The following is a 22,603-nucleotide window of genomic DNA, read 5'->3' as shown; positions in this document are numbered from 1 at the left end:
GAAAACTGGAATCAGTTTTTATCCTTGTCCTCCTGGGACTTACAACCCCTCCTATGGACTCAGCCTGGCTGAGAGGTGTCAGCAGTGTCCTGCAGGTGAGGAAGTGACCGAGGACTCTGGTTGACCATGTAGGGCAGCGTCTACGAGGGTGATCTCCTGCACATGTATTTTGCTGATTCACTGATGGGTATCTCACCTCTAAGAAATGCAAACATAAAAACACACAAAGGAGGTTCCTTGACCTGCTGATGGTGTCCCCCATTGAGCCACAGAGGTTTTTTGAGGCTCTGAAGAAGAGTTTGGTTGACACTCGGGGTTTTCCAGAGGAGCATGATCTGAGTTGGAATGTGGTTTTGTCCCAGTTGTGCTGATGCTGAGGCTGTCTCAAAGTTTTCCCCTTTGCCTTCCAATCAGTGTATACAGCACAGCAGTTCTCCTGTTTTTTCTCCCAGTTTGCTAATACTCTTTTTTTTTTTTTCCCTCCAGGAATGTTCTGTGGAGAATGGGGATTATCCTCTCCAAGTGGCCCCTGCTGGCCAGGGTTCTTCTGCACAGCAGGTATTGAATTTAGCGTTCACAGGGCAAAAAGGGAAGTAAAAAAGTAGGAAGCTGTGGCCCTTCAGGGACTGGGTTTTATACATTCTCTGTGCAATCTCTCCCTGGCTTTTATAGCAGAGTGCCAAGATAGTCCTGAGCAATGAAGCTATGTGATAAGGTTGTACTCAGTCACATCAGAAGTTTCTCCAAATACTTTCTTTCTGAGGTTAGAAGAAGGACTTAGGAAAAACTAGAAGTAGTAGACTCCCACAAGTTGCTACCATAGGAACTTGACTGTTGTGAGCAAGTTTCCTGGCAGCTTTCAGCCACTGTTGGTTTAAAATAAAGGTTTGTATTTGGAAGGACAAAGGACGTTAGGAAGGTAGTAGCAACTTCGTTCAGTCCTTCCGCACAGTATTCAGTAGCACTGAATTTTCTCTGTGCTGCATGCTGCAGCCGTGCTGCTGAGGATTAGCATTTGATACATGTCACAGAAGCATGGGATGTGAGTTTAGGTGATTTAATAAGGATCCCAACATTTCCTTTTCTTTTAAGTAAGTTACTATGTCCTTGAAATTATCCAGAGAAGTCTGACATGAGAGCCACCTGCAGGAGCCGAAAAAACAGGCAAATACATATTTTATGGAGGCCTAGCTCTCTGGTTTTGACTGTTCTAATTTGGCAGTTTATGCCTTCCTCAAGATTTCTTTCAGGTCTTCACCAATTCCTGCGCTCTCTGCCAGGCAGTTGCCATGAATGTTTTACCAAGATCAAGTCCAAATTTAAGATACCTTTTAGATGCATTTCAGTTTAAAGGAAACGCCAACAGATAACTGCGAGTGTTGTTTGCCATGCCAGTGGAAGGGGAGCTTTCATTAAAAACAGGACATCTTTTTTGTTTCTAACTTTCTATTTTCCAGCTAGTGTGTAGGCCTGGAGACTGCTCTGAAACAGCAGTCAACTCTCTCTGAATCCATAGTTTGCTATGCGGGTGACAGGTCTTTGAACTCCATAGATGCTCCCAATATTCTCACATAAATAGTTTCTGTACCTACTGGCCTGTTCAACGAACAAATGGTTCTGGGTTTAGTGTGAGAGACGGGCGTCTGGGATCACTTTTAGTCCTAGTTGCAGCATTGGGAACTCCTGTGAGCTGTTCTCTTCTGGGTATCACTTTTCCTGCCTATACGTTAGAGATTGATGATACATGCTAGAGCAGGATTTTATGAGCTGTAGTTAAATCTCACATTCTCGTAGGGGCTTAGAATTCATTGTATAACGTGTGGTCAGAGTCTCCTTCCTTCCTAACACCCCAGCTTTTAAAGCAGCAGGTCTACGGTGAAATAAAGTAAAAAGGCAAACCATCCAAATGTTTCTGTTCTCTTATGGTACTTGCTTTTAATTATTCCATTCCACTGTAGATTTTTTTTGCTTTATTGTAGTAAGTAACAATCAGCTGCTCTCTTCTGTCAAGTATGGAAATGTTTCTTTAGGCATGGGGGACAGGCCTGCCTATAAATAGCGAGCCATATCTTACCTTTGGTCTATCTTCTTCATGTAGGAGCAAGTGTCCCAAACCCTAATGGAGCCACAAACACGAGCACTGGTGGCCCGTGCCCACCCGGACACTTCTGCCCCACTGGCACGAGTATCCCACAGCAATGCCCTGTGGGCACTTACTCAGATAGGTAAGCTGGTTCTCGGTTTTGCTGATGTTAATTTTTATTTTCCTTTTCTTTTTGGTCTCTCCCTTAATCCTTTAAGCAACAGAACGCAGCTCAGTAAGGCTCATTAGACACATCTTTGCATTGATCATAAAGGCTTCATGGTGGTTTTCCCTTGGCTAGAGGTGTAGGCATCAACAGTCTACCTGCTGGATTTGCACACTTGCCAGCAAACAGCCCGCTTATGTCCCTCACCAGGCTCTACAACTGGCAGGACTCCAGCTGCACAGTGTGTCCATCTGGCTATTACTGCAGCTCTGCCGGCCTCACAGCACCCTCGGGACCCTGCTCAGCTGGGTACTACTGCCTGTCTGGAGCTTCCTCGCCATCACCACTCGGTGAGCTGCACCGGCTGAACGTCAGTATCTTCATCTGCTGTGTCACATAATTAGGGGCTTGGGCAAAGAGTAGCTTTAAAAAATGTCACCTTTCCCCCCAGTATTCTTGCCCCTGCATTAATTTTGAGGTATTTGTACCAATGTATACATGCCAAAGATGAAGCAGCAGTTGGCTCACCGATCTGTGTTATCAAAGGAGATACTACGAAAGTTACAGGTGTGTGCCTGTAATGGATATAGCCCGATTCCCCTTGTCATTTTATTGTGTCTTGGAAATAAAAATTTCCAGGGAAGAATTCCAAGTCCCCAGCAGACAATTCCATATTTTCCAGAATTCATGGTGTGTGTGAAGCGGAGTGTTTAGAAAGCTGATCTGTTAAGTATGGTTTGTTGTGGCTTTGCCAGTGAAGCAAGGACAGAAGAGACATGGTGACATAACATTGAGTAACGTCAAAGCTGGGATATGGTGGTCATTCTAGTTAGTGTTGTACATCCTCTTGATCTCTCCTGGGATCCCAGAGGAGACAAGATCCTCCTCAGCAGGGTGTTAGCGCCCTTTGTTGGCATTGCCCCTCCCTCAGCAGCGCCCTTTATTGGCGTGTCTCCTTTCTCTGTCCTAGGTACGTGGGAGAAAGGAGGCCCTTGTCCTGTGAGCCACTTCTGTCCTGAAGGAACCAGCTTTCCCTTACCCTGCCTTGCAGGGACTTACAACAACCTCACCAGACAAGCTGCATGCTTTCCTTGTGCTGCAGGCTACTATTGCCCAGCAAATACCACCAGCTACAGTATGAATCCTTGCCCAGCTGGCTTCTACTGCCCCAAAGGTGAGATGTGGGACAAGTCGATACATTGGCCAGGCTAAAACATCCTTCTTCAATGCAAAAGATTATCTCTGTGAACAAAAGGTTTAAGTGTCAATCTGGTTCTTCACAGAAAAATAAAAAACAACACAACAACATTTTTTTAAACCATAGGTATGGCTGTTGCTTAACTCCCTCACGGGCAAGCTGAGCAGTGCCCAGAGCCTGCCTTGGCCATGAAGGGCAAGCTGTGCACTGTGTAGACCAGCAATGAGATAAACTGGCAATGGTGGCGTAAATCGATACTGCAGGATTAATAGCCAAGATATTTATAGTTCATGAAGGATTCTTGCTCTCTTTATTCCAAAGGAACCAGGTTTGCTACCCAGTTTCCCTGCCCCCGGGGCTACTATAACCCTGACCCCATGACACAGAGCTTGGATAGCTGCCTGCCCTGTCCACCTGGGCACTACTGTGGGAAGGAGAACTTGACAGCTGCCTCCGGCGAGTGTGATGCAGGTGAGTCTGGGTCGTTTGGCTGTCGTATTGCACAGCACTTGGGAGCAGTACGCTTGGGAGGCTGATGCTTATATCCTGCACCTTTTATCATAGCCTTTCCAGCCTGCTTGCTTGATTCACTTGCCTAACTGTAGTTCGTAACTAGATGCTAGTAAGATTGAAGACACCCTGAGCATCCACCTGACTTCCATCTGCTCGTTCAGGTGGGCCCAGATTTCATGCGTCTGGTAGTCACAAGCAGTCGTCTCTGCATCTGCCGTTCTGAACCTGCTTAGGCAGCTGAATTGAGCCTTGTGAGTGTAAAGCAAAAGTATGGAACTTAAAGATGCAAGATCTCTTATCTTTGTGGTATTATATAGAAGCATCGTAGAACATACTACTGCATGGAAAATTATGCCATGATGGTGTTAAACTTTGGTGGTATTAACCTGCCCCATATTCTGTGTGCTTGCAGTTGTGCCGTGCAGACATGACAGGCAAAGCCATCCCAGCTGGTTTATTCGTGATAATTTCTGGGGCTCTGTTATTGCTGGAGCTTCTCAGTCATGTTTTCTGTTCTCAGGTTGGTTTTGCATCTCAGCTGCTTGGACCTCACGGCCTTTTGATCTGGATAACTACACCAATGCCAACTGCCTCTGTCCAGCCACTGCCACCGGAGGGAAGTGCATAGCTGGTTTCTATTGCCCCAAAGGAAGCCCAGAGCCTCTTCCTTGCCCTCCAGGGTTTTACTGCAATGCCTCAGGTTACTGTCTTTGGAGAAAAGGAGTGATCTGTTGTGGGGGGAGGAAACCAAAAGCGTTGTATAGACGAGGAAATGTTTGCTATTTCGGAACACATTAGAGGACCCTAAAAACCTGAGTTTGCCCAGAATTTGCTGTGTGACCTTGAATGAGTCACTTTGCCTCTGTGGCCATGTTCCACTCTTCAGAGGACCAGTATGAAAAATCAGGGTCTCCTGTCGGACTCCTCTGTATTGTCTGCAGATGCTGAGATACTGAGTGCTGCTTCATTTTCTCCTACTCTTTTTCTGTCCCTTCAGTATTCTTTCAGTGTGTTAAATAGGAGCTCTTTTTATCCTGATACTTCCATAGAGCTGTAGCAGTGCTTGCGAGATGCCTTTGGCATACCCTAGAGGGAGGCTGGGAGCGGTTGTTTTTCCTGCTTTTCTCCCTTTGTCTTAGTGCTTCCAGTGCTGTTATCTTCTCTGTCTTCCAGGTCTGTCTGTCCCCAGTGGGGAATGTACCGCTGGGTTTTACTGTAAAGGTGGAGCAGCTCTGCCTAAACCAACGGATGGTGTGACTGGGAATATCTGCCCTGTGGGGACTTACTGCAGTAAGTATCCAGCATCAATCAGGACTAAAAATGCCATGTCGCATAATATCTCAAATACTGAAAAATTCACATCATAAAATATCCGAAAAAACAATGGGAGATTTTGAGAGCGTGGTGGTCAACTTGTTAGGGTCTGACCACAGTGCCCAAAGTCCCAGATTCTTCTGTTCTTCCCCTGGCCTGTTCTTTGAAAGTGGTGACATATTGGTCTTGATGCCTCAACTCATCTGTCTTTAGAATGTAGTTGGTTTCACCTCTGTTTCCCTTGGTAAAATGAAGCTAGTAATGCCTGTCCTCTGCCATGCAATGCTGTTTGATCTATGAGTGAAAAATAAGACTTTAGTGATGCTGTTTCCATGCTGCTGTGCATCCATCCAACCCTGAATGCAGCAATTTCATTCATTTTTCATTTCTGTCTTGCTCCTGTTCTCACAGCTGCAGCAGCAGCAGTGCCCAAGCTCTGCCCAGCTGGCACCTTTTCCAGCCTCCCAGGGAGGAAAATGCTTTCAGAGTGCCAGCCTTGCCCCTCGGGCTTCTATTGTGAGGTACCTGGCCTCAGTGCCCCAACCGGAGAGTGCTGGGAAGGTAAGTCATGAATAAACTGCACTGCATTGCAGATTGGCAAAGTCTCTGGGGATGTGCTCAAAGGAGCACGTGTTTGTGTGTATTGGGTTCAGAATAAGTGTCTTCCTGTGAGTCACTGTTTTAGAGTGGAAAAGCCAAAGGTGGAAAAGCCGTTCACTTGCTGGGAGATCTGGCAGGAGTCAGAGGGGTGCTGTAGACTGCACAGGCACCCAGAAAACAGGAGTTACATTTTCACAATGTCCAAATGTTTTTCTGTGCATCTTTCTTACAAGAGATGACTGCTCATTATTGACTCTTGAGCCTTCCTATGGATGAAAGTTTAGAGTCTTCATGCCTGGCTTCATTTTCAATGGTTTCATTCTCTTGGCTGGAGAACAAATTCTGGTTCTGTGTGAAAAAAACCTTAGAGGTTAAAGCAAATAATTCAGATGTGAAAGCAGAAATAGTAATGTCTGTGTATTCGAAACAATTAAAATACTGGCAAGGGGAAACCTTTATTTGAAGAGTTTCAGTAACTGAAAGGAATTAGAGATGAGTGCTGTGTCCCTAAGTGTCTTCCTGTGCTACCTGTAAGTTTTACTCTGTGTTCTGGGGACCACTGGGTGGTAAATCTCCTTCTAAAGAGTGCAGCAAGTAGAAAGCTTTGATGTGTATTTGTCCCAGCAAGACTATGATTCAGATCAATAGTAATTTAAGTCAGCAATAGATTAATTTTTTGAGTGGCCAGTGAGGTGCTTTGTAAGCCTGGGAGAACCTGTTCTCTCCTAATGAGCAGCACCTCAATAGCTAGTGTCTCTCAGTGACTCATTTAGTTTTCTTTCCCATATTTTCACTGCAGGTTATTACTGTGACAGCCAGCAAGGGCCAGTTATTGATTTCACCCTTTACCCGTGCCCGCAAGGTTTTTACTGCCCGCCAGGGACAAACAGGAGCACTCAGTACAGCTGTCCCGCAGGAACCTTTGGACCAAGGCAAAAACTGAAAACTGTCAAGGAATGTCAAAGATGCCCACCAGGAAAATACTGTGGATTCTCTGGACTTGCTGCCCCAACAGGTGTGTTTGCTGTTCTTCTGAGTATATGTGCTACTGCTAGAGAGTTGTGTCAATGGCTGATGGCTAGTGCCAGGGAGTTAGGACTAGGGTTCTGGTCTCAGCTAAGGTGAACTGTCCCATTTTACATTCAAGAACTTCCTGAGAAAGAAAAAGATTCTTTCTTTATAAGCAAGTGAGAGAGGGACTGCAGAAACTAGAATTCTGTGTATGTTACCCCATCAGAAAATGCAGTGGGCAGTTTTCCAGTGTCAAACCTGTCTGGCATTCTTTTTAGAATTAAGAGGGTTTTTTCAGCCTAGTTCCCAAAGAACTGATCCTTTCACGTAAGTGATGCGCGTGTAATTAGGCTTAGCAGAGAAAGAGAGGACAAAATATGCAGCAATGATCTCTCTCTAGTTTTTTTCAAGATTGTTTTTTTCACATTGGCATTGATGATTTTGTTGTCGCTCTTTTGCAAAGCACTTCATAAATTTCTTAATGTTTCAGGCTTCACTTAAGGATGTGTTGAATATGTGCCTAAAGAGAAATGTGTGCTTAAGTAGTTGCCCAATATGGAGGCAGTGCTCAGTCAAAGCTCAGTAAAGTGCTTTCCTGTCTAGGAACTGTCAGTCTGGCATCTGCTGCTGATTCTGCACTCCTTACGGTTACAATCAGCTCCTCTGCTTGATGACCATTACATCACTAATTTGTAGACTGGCAGTGGCTCTGCACGATGGCATAGCAAATGATTATTTCAGTCTGTATTCTGAAACTTGCATCTACCTGCCTATTATTTTAATATATTCATGGGGTTCGTATATGTTATTCTGTTTTCCAGGAGATTGTGCTGAGGGATTTTGGTGCAAAAGCGGTGCCCAAGTAAGAAACCCTCAAGACGGAGAATCAGGACTTCCTTGTCCTCCTGGTCATTATTGTCCTGAAGGTATGCTTTGCTAAAGCATCATTTTTCTTAATTCGTAGAAAGCATGAGGTGGCATTTCCCTCGCTCTGGTGCAACTGATTTTGCCAGGTGCACCACTTCCGTCACCGTGCCCTCCTGGCACATGGTCTGGCAGCGAAGGCAGTGGGCGTTTGCAGGAATGCCAGCCTTGTCCTGGGGGATATTACTGCAATAGCTCCGGGCAGAGGGCCCCTTCAGGACCATGCAGCCCAGGGTAAGTAGAAAAGCAAATGTATTTATGTACGCTGTTGTAAGAAGAGGTGTTCTACAAGGGGTTTTCTTTACCCTTTTGAAATAAAGAGAGCGTGTTCCTGTATTCACGGCTGCAGGTACTACTGTGTCACTAGGGCCCAGACCCCAACCCCCACTGATGGCCTCTCAGGAGCTCCGTGTCCAGTGAGTCACTTTTGTCCTCTTGGATCCAGGAGTCCAGCTCCATGCCCCCCTGGCTCCTACATGCCACACACTCATGGAGAGAAGTGCAATGCTTGCCCAGAAGGTGAATACTGTGTGTCTGGTGAGAAGGCACAGCCGTGTCCCCAGGGTGAGTTAAGGTCACACTTAAATGTCTGTCTTTGATTTTCCAAAGACGGCTGATTCTGATGTGGCTTTTTTTTTTTTTTTTTTTTTCCAGGCTATTTCTGTCCCAAGGGCACAGCTCTTCCAATTGCTTGTCCGGCAGGGTCCTATAACCCTTCACAAAGGCAAGGCAGCTGCCTCCCCTGTCCTGCAGGGTAAGAGTTGTGACAGCTTAGCATTATACGTATGACTAAGGGACTGTTGGAAATAATTGTTTATTCAGTCATCATGGAGGAATATGTGGTGGGAAAAAGAGTTATTTTACCACTGTAAAGCACTTGTCTCTGTGAGGAAGCAGAGCAACTATTAAGCTCTGTTTAGCAACGCTGTACAGTTGATTAGGGAACCGGGCAAAGCCCTAAACCAGGTTACAACTACACTGGAAAGGAATTTAGATCAGAAGGCTCTTCAGAGCAAGGAAACCATTGGCACCATAAACTTTTTTCCGTGTCTGAAGTAGTAGATGGTTCCCTTGGCAACAGGCTGGCATAGGCCCATGGAAGGGAAAGAGGATCTTGTGTATCACCTGATGCTGAGCCTGCCTTTTCCTTGGGGGATTCCTCTCCAATTACTGACTGGATTTGACCTTGATTAACTTTTACAAGTTGATGAATCACAGCCTGGATGTGTTATGACTCAAGTTAAGAAAATTATGTCTCTGTGGCTTTTGCAATTATGCTATCAATTTGGCATATGAGGAAACAACTGAGAATGTAGTAATATGCATAAGCAGGTTTCTTCTGTGGTCAATACAGCACAGTGCAGCAGCCACATTAGCCTAGCTAGCCCCACTGTTATTATTCAAGTACTTGTGGATAGAATATTGCTAGGAAATGTCTTTTTTTTTTTTCCCTTCCCCCACTTTTGTTTTTTTAAATCTCTCTTTGGACCAGGTTCTTCTGCCCCAAAAATTCTTCTTCCTTTTCGGAGAATCAGTGTTCAGCTGGCCACTACTGCCCTACTGGTACTGCTTCTGCAACTCAGTTCCCATGTCCTAAGGGGACTTACAACCCACAGACTGGAAGCAGCCTGATGTCTCACTGCACCCCTTGTGACCCAGGTAAACAGCAAATAATGGTGACAGGAGAATATATGAAAATGTGTATTGAATGCCCTTGAGCTTCAGTGGTTCAGTGGATGAATGGTGTCAGTATGTAGCTTGCTCTCAAGTATCTTTCTGGATTTTTTTTCTGCCGGTACTAATGGCATTGCATCGCTTTATCAGGGCACTACTGTGCGCTTGCGGGGCAGTCACATGTTACAGGACCCTGTTTGGCTGGATTCTACTGCAGCAGAGGTGTTTCTAGTCCAACACCTACAGATGGTCTTCTGGGGAACGCATGCCTGAAGGGAACTTACTGTCCTGTGGGCTCTGCCTTTCCACAGCCATGTCCTCGTGGTTATTACAGCAACTCAACTGGGAATACTGGGATCGAGGACTGTCTCCTATGTGATGCAGGTACAATACTGAAAGAAAGGATTAGCGAGATTCTAGCCAGACACCAGCATTTCTAGGGTTCCTGAGAAACTTTGTGGTTCTGTAGCAGACAATGACAAACACCTGCTTTGTTGGAGAGAGATGTTAGGCAGAGCATAGAGAGACTAAATCTGCCACTTTCCTTTGTAAGGGGATACTCGCAGTGAAGTGCAAGCCTCTGCACTGTGAGCTTCCCTTTCCACCCTTTCCCTAGATGCTTTGGTACTTTTGAGGTGATACAAGGAGTGCTGTTTGTTCAGGCATGTAAGCTCTGTACTTGCAGCAATTCTCAGTACAAGGATTTGGGGAATAGATGTGGGTGACATCAAACATGATGCTTCAGTGATTATTATTTATCACTATGTACTTGCTGTTGTCTGTCTTACGTGACCAATACCTTTATGGTCATTTTGTGGTGCCCCTTAATTTTAAGGGTATTTCTGCAATGGGACTGGACTTGTGTCTCCAACTGGATTATGTGAGGCGGGATTCTACTGTAGTGGAGGAACCATTTCTCCTAAACCTCCCAGGGTAAGCTGTGCTTGGGGTGTAAATAGTGTAAAAATGGAACAGAAGACCATAGGGTCACTTTAGTTCTTTTCCCCTGCATTAAACTCTCCCATACCACATTATCTTCTCTGTCAGGTGCATCTGGATTAATGATAGTGAAAGAAGCTAAAGGCAGCAAAATGCACCTGGCCTTCCTTCAGCTTTTACATCTGAGAGGTGACCAAGAATAGCTCTATCTTTGCATATTGATGCTGCAAAGTAGAGTGGAATGCCATGTCAGATTAAAATAACAGAGGTTAGGAGTGCACAAGTTCAGTTAGAATACTGCATCTGTCAGCCCACTGCCTAGGCAAAATACAGTAAGAATTTTCAAAGATGATAACAAGACACTGGTTTTATGCCACAGCTCTCTGCGGACTACAGATGATGAAAGGGTGGTGCCATCTTCCAAATAGCCAGCCCAGCAAGATTTGTTATGGGCAGAATTCTGATCCCTTATTTTGGAAGAAGATAGGTGTGCAGCCTTAAAAGACTGAATGATGAGCGTAGGGTTTCATACTAGTCTAGTTCTCTCCACCATCGGAATCTGATGTAGATCTTTTTGCAAGGCCACCCTCTGAGTTTGTAGACTGTAATTATGGTGTTTTTCTTCAAAGACGGCAGTCAGTGGAGGACCATGTCCACCTGGACATTACTGCGTGGTGGGGAGCAGCAGAGCCCAGCCGTGCCCTCCAGGGAGTTATAGTCCGTCATGGAGTATGGCACAGTGTTTGGAGTGCCCAGAAGGCTTTTACTGCACAGCTGTCTCCACAAACTACACGGATTGCCCTGCAGGTGGGTCTGATTGCACCTACCTGCTCATCCTGGGAAATCTTGTTTAAGGGATTAGCAGATGCCCCTACAGCTATTTGGAGTAGATTTGTCATTCGGCTGGGTTGCGTGAGGCTGGACCCATCAGTGACCCGTGGTCAAAGCACTTAAGCTCTCTGAGATTCAGTTTGTGTCTGAATGTGGAAAATGGTAATTAGAGCAAACAGTTTTGACAGGAGACCTTTATCACACACTTTAAGATCTTCTCTTTAAAAAACTGCATGCTATTACAACTACTGCTAATCATCAGCCCTGATCAGCTTCATTTTATGCAGCTAGTGTGATGTAGCTATTGCAGAGCAGTGATAAATTGCAAAGATGGGCCCACCATCATAGCCTGGGATCAGTCCTGCTCAGAAAGAGATGAAGAGAGTGCTGTATGTGCAGGTCGGGTATTCTTCCTGGGCTATTACCGGCATGGGTTAACCTTTATGAAAGCTGCCCTCTTTCCTAGGTCACTATTGCCCCAGGAATACAGAATTTGCCACACAGTATCCTTGTCCCCCTGGAACCTACAGTGAAGCTTTAAATATCTGGGCTGCTTCCAAGTGCCAGCTGTGTCCTCCTGGAAGGGTCTGTTCCAAGCCAGGCCTAGCAAGACCAGATGGACTGTGTGCGCCTGGGTGGTTTTGTCCACCTGGATCTACATCAAGCAAACCAGTGTTTCCTGGAAATTACTCTGGTATGAAGTGGAACAGTAAAGCATGATGATGATTATTATTGAGAAGGTGGTGTTACAGAGTCACCTAAAGGACCCAGCCAGGTTCAGGATGGCTTACTTTCCTTTTTTACTTTCCTTAATTCCGTGCTCTAGTTCTGTTCTTCCTGAGCTTTTTAGATAAGACAGAGTGCTTTCAGTTCTTGTGGTTTAATTCAGTCTGTGTCTTTTCTGTTAACAGGCATGGCAGTTCCAACTTTTGGATCTCTTGGGTTGTGCCAAGCAGGAACCTTTTGTCCTGCTGGTTCGTTTCTTCCTCTTCCCTGCACTCCAGGTAGGAGAAGAGTCTTTCTTCCTTAGTTGTGGTGAGTTGATTTTTGGTACATATGTACTCTTTTTCCCTTTTGCCAAAATCAGTAGGCAATCCCAGTCTTTTGCTGTGACTGGTTCTGGTGTCTCTTAAATGACAGCCTTGTTTCTGCCCCCCGCATCAGGTTTGTACTGTGCAACTGCAGAGCTTGCAGCTCCATCGGGTCCCTGCGAAGCCGGCTTCTACTGCACGGGGGGCTCCACAGTCCCAAACCCAGTGGATGGAGCAGTGGGGAACGTTTGTCCTCGAGGCCATTTTTGTCCTGCAGGGAGTTACTCTCCATCTCCATGCCCCCCAGGTAGGTTTGATGGCAGCTGCTGCATGCTGTTGTTTGACTTCCCAGTGCACTGCTGAGCTTGTCTGAGTCTGTGCCATAGTTCTGCAGCCCCTTGTTACTTTGTGCTGAAGCATGCCTTTATGTTCCCGAAGGGACAGCTGCTGTCAGCACGAAAGCTCAGCCTCTAATCCAGTGCTGTTGTATTGGAAACATCAGTCCTAAATGTGCATTCAGTCGGTAATTGCAGAATTGCCCCTGGAGCCTGGGTCGGTGCCTACATGCTGCTGCACAGCTGCTGGGAGGAAGCTCTTTGCTGAGCCCTCCTGAAGGAGAGGTCGCACAGCCGAGCGCGTGCAAGAGCCTCTGCCGTCCTCTCTGCACAGTGAGAGCTGTCCTCTAACATCACTATTAGTGAGATAAAGGATTAAGTTGTGAGAAAGATGGGAATATTTGTTTCTTTCCCAGATTAAATCCGGAGTTACTTTAGACAAGTAATTGCACTGCTCAGTCCAGACCAGAAATAAATAGGAATTCACCTCAGGTGGCACTGAGGACCAACCTCTGACAGACCCCTCTTACAGGACAGCTGTCATCTGCTCTTCTAAGGGAGTGCTGGGGACTGCACTCCTGAATCCCTTCCTAGCCCGCATCCTTTTGGCATCTTCTGTAAGAGGTAGCTGGGGCTAGTTTAGCGAGGAAGTTACTATGTGAGCAGCTTGTGCTGCTCTCCATAGCCACTTCCAGCAGAGTCTAGGATGATGTAAGAATGTGCTTTTGGTGGCTTTTTATTTTCAGGCTCCTTTTTGGCACATCGTGGTGGCCAGTCAGCACAGGATTGCCAGGCCTGCTTCCCAGGGTGGTTTTGTTCTCAGCGGGGTCAGAGCTCCCCGGAGGGCTTGTGTAAAGAAGGATGGTTTTGCCCAGAGGGTTCTGTGTCAGGCCAGAATTCAGGTAGGAAATCTTTGGGATCGTTCTATACCCACAGGATTTGCAGTGGCAAGATGATCTGAAAATCTGACTTTACTTACAGTTTGAAGTTACGTTTAGGAATAGCTAGCTATTTAGATTTAAAAATGTTTTACAAAAATTATTGCACTTAACACAGGTTAAGGAGGGGGCAATTGTGTGTAAATGTAGTAGAAAAAATAGGGGACTTTACCAAGGCAAATAATCAAGCTGAAAAAACATCCAAAGATGAGTTTTTTCCTTGTGATATTCTCAACTTTGTTAGAAAGAGCTGGTGGGCGAGAGGTTATGTGCAGTTGTCTGTTCTTCCTTTCATAAGGGTGAGGTAGAGGTAAGTGTAACTCAGATCCTGATGTCCTGAAAACATGCAGGTGGCTCTGTGAAAAGGACGATAGTGAGCCGTGTGGCAGTGCAGGGGCTGCAGCCCCTCCAGCTTTCTGAAAGCCCTTAACGACAATGCATCTGCATGGCCCTTCAGTTAAAAGCCTAGCACTCGGTGGTACATGAAGTTGGTGTTCAGAGTGCAGTGCGTGGGCCTCCATGGCTCAAACCTGGGCTCAGCAATGGTTTTAACAAAACTGGGAGCTGGAGGGTGGGGGTTCTTTCTAAAGCTGTTGTCTTACTAAATATTCCAATTCTAGGTTTGTGGTGATGCTTCCTCTAATGGCACTGTACAGCTGTTTAGGACATAAGCAGAGCAGTGACATTGCAAGTGTATTTCTTTTTTTGCTTCTAGACTATTTGTGTCCTGTGGGTCACTATTGCCCCACTGGCAGCCCAGAGCCCATGCCCTGTCCCTCTGGAAAATATCAGGACCAGGCTGGTAAAAGCCAGTGTGAAACATGCCCCGCAGGAATGTAAGTGAAATGGATGTGCTCCATCCTCTTGTTGCTTTCCTTAGGAGTAAACCTGTATTTTCTTCTGCCTTAGGCTGCTCTGTGTGTTGTATCCTTTGATGCACAAGGCTGGTTTTCTTGTTTCTGTTTTCCTATCCCTTTTCCCTTTGTTATGTCACTTTCTGTACTGTAACCCAAGTATTGTAGAAAATGCGTCCTGGTAGGTCTGTCTGCTGAGATGGACAAAATAGTCTGTCAAGACAGGTTGTATCTTAGCTCTCCATTTGTTTCCTTTTATTGTGTAGTCTTAGACTGTCAGTGTTGTGCAGAAAAAGTTTCTTAGTCTCTGGCAGAACAGAGGGAGAGCATGGACTGAGGCAAGACTTAAGTTTGTTGGGTTTTTGGTTGTTTTATTTGTGGGGTGTGTGTTGGGTTTTGGGTTTTTTTTGTAGGTTCTGTGCCCTAAAAGACCACCCAGGTGATCTCCAAGGGAACTTCACACATGGAGTGGTCACACCAATAGAATGTCCAGCAGGCTATTACTGCCTGTCAGGAACAAAAGCTGCCAATCAATACCCATGCCCAGAGGGCACCTACAGCAACCAAACTGGACTGGGAAATCCCAGGGAATGCAGACCTTGTCCTGGGGGCACATTTTGTGCTAGTTCAGGTAGGAATCACATATGGATTAAATACAGTCTTAGACTGGTTTGTATCTGGGAGAATCAAAAAGTTCCACCAATGTGTGAAGTGTTCTTCTTCATGCAGTTCATTTGACTTTTAAGTAGCGTTTGTACTGATCTCCGGGACCCCTTGAACAGAGATTCTTTGTGATTGTTTTCAAGGTTTTTGCAAAGTATCTTTTGTAAGTTTAATTAAAGAGTCAGAGCGAGGTGGTTTTGTTTTAGCAAAGATTATGAAACCAAAAACCAAGCAGCTTGGGTTCTAGGACTCATTCGTTCTCAGTTGTCACTTGGTGGTGAGACTGGTACTGGTCAGCCTCTTCTGTAAAGGTGATCCAGAGAGCTGTTCAGGCCTTTAGCTGTCTGGTACTCAGTTGTGTAAGTAAATACGGAGACTGTAGATTGAGCTTTTAAGTGACAGAGCTAGTCACAGGCCAGTAAACTCTGAAATCATCATGCTGACAAGGCTTGTCTGGTTTGTTTAGTTTGGAAGCTGTGATTTATGTAATGCCATTGGCTTATTTGACTTCATGCTCCTTTTCTTTAGGACTGTCATCCCCAAGTGGTCCTTGTTTGCCTGGGTATTACTGCACTTCAAAGGCACGTATACCCAATCCTGTTAATGATGAGACAGGCAACTTCTGCCCAGCAGGCCATTACTGCCCACCAGGTAGCAGCAAGCCAGAGCCATGTCCCACTGGCACGTTTTTAATTCACTCTGGGACGTTTTACCGTAATGCCTGTCTGCCCTGCCCTGGGGGGAAGTTCTGCCAAGGAGAAGGTCTGGCCAGTGTTTCTGGTGTGTATTGCTTGCATCTAATCATCTTTTTTTGTCTCCCAGTTTGGAATTTTTGGTGTTTTGTTGTTGCTTAAACCTAATCCCAAAGCTTTTCTTTCTTGCAGGAACATGTTACGCTGGGTATTTCTGTGATCTTGGATCCATGCAGCCAGATCATAAGCGCTGCCCCCCTGGCTTCTACTGTCCTGAAGGCTCTGAATCCCCAATCCCATGCAGCCCTGGAAGCTTTAACCCTGACAGTGGCAAATGGCAGTCAACAGACTGTCAGCTCTGCCCAGCTGGACACTTCTGCAGTGGTGAGTCTTAGCTGTCGTATTTGGGAACTGGGGGGTTATGCAATGTGAGTCATGATAGATGCCTGCTACAGCTTTATTTCTTACAAGCTTGTCCTTAGCAGATACAGGAAGAACGAACTCAGTAAGTGCCACGCATCATCTTTGGTTAGCGACGGTTTCTGCAGGATGTACACCAAGGATAAATGCCCCGAATCGTTTGTCTTCCAAAACTCCTGTTGGGTTCTCAGTAGCAGTCTCAGGTCACCCATAACACTTCTTGCTTGCTTGCTATTACACCTTCTTTCTTCCTTGGCTCAGCCACCTCCTCTAGATGTCTTGTATGTCTTCGGCCTCTCAGGGAAACAAAATATCCTGGCAAACAGGCGCTTGGTACTGGCTAGCAGCCAGGGTCTGTGCTCTGAGGCAGCTGCTCCTTCTCAGAGGTTCTCACCATCTGTCTGTACAAGATGTTTATTTGCTCCCCCGAAAACTGAATTGTTTGTGGTCACTCTGACAGTAACAGATTCATCCATCAACTTCCATGAGACAAAGAGGCTTTTCCTTTCTCAGGTGAGGACCTGAGGCAACAGGGAGGAAATGACTTGACTGAGCTAACACGAGTTCACAGCAGAGCTGGAACCACAACTGAGAGCCTCAGAATCACAGCTGAGCATTTTAATTGGAAACCTATGTTTCCCCCAGACATGTAATTCACAACTGACTTTCCTATGCGATAAGATGTTCTCTGTGTGAGGCTTCACAGAGAACTTCAGAGAAAAGGTACTTTCTGACGCATGTTACAGGTCTATGATGGAGATCAGGATCTCAGGAGATACGGGTTTCCATTCTCTTTGATCTGGCAAAGGAAAAAGAAAGGTATTGCTCTTGTTGTTTTAGGGCTGGGCAAAACCACTGCTGAAGGACCGTGTTCTGCAGGTCATTACTGCCCACGTGGCCAGTCTTCAGCTACTCCCATTCCCTATCGCTGTCCACGAGGCTTTTACTGCCCCGTGGGATCTGCTTTTCCTATACCCTGTGAGAACGGGACATATCGGTCACAGGAGAGGAAGGACTTTTGTGACCTCTGCCCAGCAGGACTCTTCTGTGAACAGCCTAACAAAAGTGAGGAGTCTGGAAGGGGCTGTGTGTTGCGATAAAAAGAGCTTCCATGTCACTGAGGGCTGAGTCTTCTTGTTAGGCTTAGTAGAACAAAAAGGGATTTTGAATGCCGTGCCTACCTTTGTTCTGTTAAGGTTCTACTAAGTCGGTTTTACATGGATTGGACAGGACAGGCAGGTGCATCAGTTTCTGCCAGGAATGGAAGTGGAAACTCATTACAAAGAATATGAAGTTGTAGGTGAACAAGTAGGCTGAAGCCAAAACTCTCCTATCTGAGGAAAGTAACTCCATGCCCAGGAAAATAAAAGTAACAAAGATATCCATGTACGGCAGCTTATGCATGCAAGAAAAAAATGCAGAAAATATGGCTGCACAGGTGTGATTGAATTCCCTAGATGGGATTACTCTAAAAAAAACCCGTAGACAGCTCCTTTGTAGACATCTGCATCTGAGCTAGTTTTCTGTACTCCTTCTGCAGTCAACGGAGAGAAAGAGGCCCTTCTGAGATGGAGTTTATCTTTCTCATTTTAGATGTCCACCTTAGGATGAGACGAATTGCACTTGAAGTGCAGTTCCTCTGGAAGTGCTGTTTCTCTCCTATTACTGTGATGGGAATCTGAACAACTAAATCGGAAGTACGCACGAGGAATCTCATGACCTGGCTCTGGCTGAACTAACAGCGGAGGAAGGCTGACTATGGCTGACAGAGAATGACATTGCCAGTCACCTCTTGTAGTATCTTCTGAGCAAGATGCTGTTCTTTGTTTCCTAGGCTCTGGAGCACATTCTCCTGAGGTGTGCCCTGCTGGATACTTCTGTCTGCCTGGTACCAACTTCAGTACAGAGCATCCATGTCCGAAGGGTACCTTTGGACCCAGGACTGGTGCTGCTAACGAGTCTGACTGTGAGCCCTGCCCTGCAGGTAAGGAGGGACTTGGCACAAGAAACCCAGGGAGCATACGTGGGAAGGTTGAGGAAAATACAGCTTCTTCCTTTGTGGTGTTGATGACTCCTTTGTGCAGGTCTTCACACTGAGATGGTTTTTCTGTTCATTTTAGGTATGTATTGCTCAGCACCAGGTCTATCACAGCCTTCTGGATTTTGCTATTCAGGTTATCATTGTGCCAAGGGAGCCATCAGCCCAGCCCCCTTCCAACACAGGGTGAGCATGTGCCAGGCAGCAGCACTGTAAACCTAGTGACCTGGGGACAAGGACTGGTCTCTCACAATCTCGCAGCTATTGGTGTAACATTTTCCAGGCGTTGCTGCTCTGTATGGGGTTGCTCATGCCTTCTACGGCTGGCGCTGGAAGCTCCTTAGATGATGTGATGTGCTCCTCTTAATGTTTGCTGGAATATGTTGCTGCCTACTAATAAATTCTGGCCATACGTGAGTTTCTGTGGATTGCACTTGGAGTGTGCCATCCAGTACCTCCTCCAAAAGATGGTACCAGGGATAGCACAGCCACGCCTCAGCAGCCAGTGCCCTTTTTATGCCAGCCATGGTCTTCATTTGGTTTCAGTGGCAGCAAACTCTTGGACTTGGCTCCTATGTGCCCTTTCCAGAACCTGTCTCTGTACTACATTGTACTAAAGCTTTTTTGAATAATGCTTTTTCTCTCCTCTGTATTTTTCTGATACAGGTGGAATCTTCAGGCCTTGGTCTGCCTGGTAATGACATCTGTCCTGTAGGGCATTTCTGCCCCAGTGGTACAGAGTATCCCGTGCCCTGTCCTCCTGGATCCTTCTCTACCGTCGTGGGGCTGGAGGCAGAGGACCAGTGCCAGCCCTGCCCAGCTGGACGCTATTGCAGTGGGGCAGGACTGTCTGATCTGGCCCAGACATCGCTGTGTAACGCAGGGTGCGGTGAGACTGTCACTTGTTAGCGGTGAAATACAGCCCAGCAGGATTGCTATAGGCTATAGTGGAGGCACTTCCAAACTAAAAGATACTGGGCCTCATTATCTCATCGAATGCCTTGTATGCAAATATTTATACTCAAATAATTAAACTGTGAAGGACTTTGTTCTTAGCCCTTCAGGTCAGCTGTGTAGCATCTACTTGGTGACCTCAGTAGTCATTCAGAGCCATTCCTTTTCCCTTTATGTGCGCCTGACGTCCAGTCCCAGCATTATAGATGTGTTCGCACTGTTTTCACAAGAGGTTTAGTGTATTGCAAATCCTTTATTTAGCGTGATAATCACACTTGCTGAGAACTGGACCTGGGCATCCTTTTTCCCTTCTGTGTTTTATCCCTTCTCCCACAAGGTGGTGCAAAAACCAGTGACAAGGTAGCATTTCCAGCCTGTAAAATGCAAGCAGAAACATGCTGTTAGCGCTATTTGTCCATCTCATGAGTATGCCTCATAGCAAGAGGCTACAGAAGCTCGGTTTATTTTATCTGTGTAAGAGAATCTTAGAAGTGATTTCATGGCAATGTAATGAGATTTCATGGGAAAGGCTTTCTGGTAGCAGATATCTCTTGAATTTAGTGGAGAAAATCGCTGTGAAATGTGGCTAAAAGTTGAAGCTAAGCTCAGAAATACAAGTGAGGGCTACATTTGGAATGACTAAAAATAATTAGCCACAGAAATAGACTGCTTAGGAATAAGAGAGAGTTGCCACATCCCAGTCAAATTTTAAGCCTTTCCAAAAATTCCTTTAACCCTAGAAAGATGTTACAGCCTGGCTGTAACAGTATTGATTAAGGTTTTCTAGGCTGCATGGTAATGAATATTACATGATTATAAATGAGCCTGGACTTCCAAAATCTGTGACGTTCTTGCCCTCCAACAGGCTACAATTTCTGCTTTGCCCAGGTTGCTTTTCAATACCTCTACCATGTAGCATCCATCACTTCTCGTAGCCTGCTGTTCCGTCTAGACAGGTCTTGCTTCTGGGCAAAAAACCTCAGCTTTGCTGTTCTGTTGTTCAGTGCTGTTCCTTTTGCACAGAGTTGTTTGCCTTAAGGACTAGGAATTGTTTCTTCATCAGAAACGACATCCTTTGAATCCCTGTCTGCAGCTTACGATGGGATCATGACTCTCATTTCCTTGTTGCTTAGCTCTTATGAGCCATCATAGCTTTTATAGTTCATCTTTATTTGTTGTGAGAGCGTGGGAAGGAGGTGGTAAAGGGAAGAGTCAGTGATGACATTAAAGCAGAGGCCTACAAGAGGACTGGGGATAAAAGGAGGCTAAGCAAAGAGAGCAGGAACTGAACGCTTGGGCCCTGTACTTTGAAGTAAAAAACTTTCAGTTTTCAAAGGCTTTTCCTTCCAGAATGAGAACACTTTTCAGTGAGCTTAGTGCAGAAAAGCCTTCTGCCAGGATTTTAAAGTGGGCACTAAATTTCGGGTGCGGGGGGGATGTTGTTAACAAAACTGAAATAAAACTGCATTTTCAAGGAGTGTTTCTTAATATGCTGCCCCTTGGTTCTCAGTTAGTGCCTCCCCCATCTATTGGCTCTGAACAGTGCTGTGAGCTTATTGTTTCAGGTTGGAATTCTCTCTCTACAGGTATGTTTGCTTGGAAGGAAACTCTGCTCCCTGCCCTTCTGATGGGATTCGTGGATACAGATGTCCCAGTGGCTTCTACTGTCCTGTGGGCACTGGGCTAGAACTGCCCTGTGAACCTGGCACGTTCAGCCCTGTGCCTGGGGCCGGTGCCTGCCTCCCCTGCCCGGCTGGGATGGCCTGCAGCAATGCTGCCACTGTGGAGCCACTCGGCTGCCCCAGAGGTGAGCGGTACATGTGTGCAGCAAAACCCTTACCACGCAAATGGGAAGAGGTATGACAGATGCCTACACCACTCCTTCTGGCCGAGCCATAGCAGTGGTTCGCTCCAGGGGTTGGGGTATTTGCTGTTAGAGCAAGCTCAGTGTTCCCCTCTCTTTCTCCTTCTGTGTTTTTTTTGTTTTTGGTTTTTTTTTTGAGTAGTGTCGCATTCACCTCTTTCAATGTACAGGTTACTATTGCCCCGTTCAGACTGCTGTCCCCATGCCATGCCCCGAGGGGACACTGAACACCTTGGAGGGGGCATTGGCCCCCACTGCCTGCAAGCTGTGCCCAGTGGGGAGGTACTGCAGAGGAGATGCTAACTGGGAACCTGATGGTGAGTTTGGTTAATGACAGACCACCCATAACGGAGGGGCTGGAGATTCAAGGCTGAAGGATGCAGGGCAGTAGAAAACTCAGTGTAAAGAGGTAGTAAAGGCTATTGGAGGATACCCTTTTACCCTACGTCTCTACCTATCAGTCATTTCTTTGTTTCATTCTGAGCATTTCATTCAAACTGAGCATTTGGTTTGGATGTTACTTCTATGTTACTGCATCAGTTTCCTTCTCTCTCTACATTTTTTTTTTTGCTTTCTCTTTCTTTGCTTTTAACCCTTTTATTGCTGTTCTTTCTGTCCTCCTAAATCCTCCCCTCCTGTTTAAGCAGAGAGTCACTGAGCCAAAATGCAAAGGTTGGCCACATGAAAAAAGAGGCAGAACTCTCCATAGAAAACAAAACACGGGGAACGAGTTAAAGAAGTCAGAAGGTAAGCAAATGCCGGATGAGGTCAGTGCAGGTAAAGAAATGAAATGATAGAGGCCAAAGATTGATGGGAAGAAGGGAAGGCAAACAGAAGGTGAAAAGCCTAGGATATCAGCGGTGATAAAACAGGACAAGGACGGGCTTCAGCTTCTCTGAGGTATCTGCCTGCTTCTGAGGGTTTGGGGATGTGCCTTTTCACTGACCACAGTGCCATGGGCTAGCAATTGCCACCCTGTCTGTTCTGTCATGGCAGGTCTGTGTGCAGCTGGGTACTACTGTGAAGGAGGAGCCACTGATGCCATTCCGCATGGGACACCTGCGTTCCCACTCAGTGGGCCCTGCCCACCAGGGCACTACTGTCCAGAGGGTACTCACTTCCCAGTTGCCTGCCCCATTGGGACCCTGAACAATGCCACAGGTGAGTGTGACTTCACCCACAGGTTTCTCCTGTGGTCCGCAGTGATGGGGATCTTCATTGCTGGCAGCCATGGTGAGGGGGTGCCCCTGGGTCACCGAAGGGTATCGGTATGCTCAGCCAGGCCTGATGGTGCCAGCAAGAGGCAATTCAAATAAATGCTGATGATGCTCTGACTGTACTGAGTGTACTTTCCTCTCTCTCTCTCATTGGCCTTGACTTTTGGTTTCCTCCTCAGGTGGTACCTCCCCAGAGAGCTGTGTGCCATGCTATCCTGGGTCTTTCTGTGCTAGCATTGGTTTGAGTTCTCCAACGGGACCTTGTGCTGAGGGCTTTTACTGCCCAGCAAACTTCAGCTCCATCAGCCCCACAGCATTCCTCTGCCCGAAGGTACTGCTTAGTG

General features: G+C 46.3%; 1 long non-coding RNA gene across 1 annotated transcript; it reads left to right on the top strand.

The window, feature by feature from the left end:
• The first annotated feature begins 7,869 nt into the window (after positions 1-7,869).
• LOC114011914 (uncharacterized) lies at positions 7,870-9,831 on the top strand. The gene is made up of 5 exons (XR_008749925.1): positions 7,870-8,043; positions 8,159-8,373; positions 8,464-8,563; positions 9,302-9,468; positions 9,634-9,831. It is a non-coding gene; the product is annotated as an uncharacterized LOC114011914 (long non-coding RNA).
• The last annotated feature ends 12,772 nt before the right edge of the window (positions 9,832-22,603 follow it).

Source organism: Falco peregrinus, chromosome 15 (assembly GCF_023634155.1).
Source record: "Falco peregrinus isolate bFalPer1 chromosome 15, bFalPer1.pri, whole genome shotgun sequence".
NCBI lineage: Eukaryota > Metazoa > Chordata > Aves > Falconiformes > Falconidae > Falco > Falco peregrinus.
The sequence above is the reverse complement of the archived record's forward strand: the minus strand, read 5'-3'. Positions and strand labels throughout refer to the sequence as shown.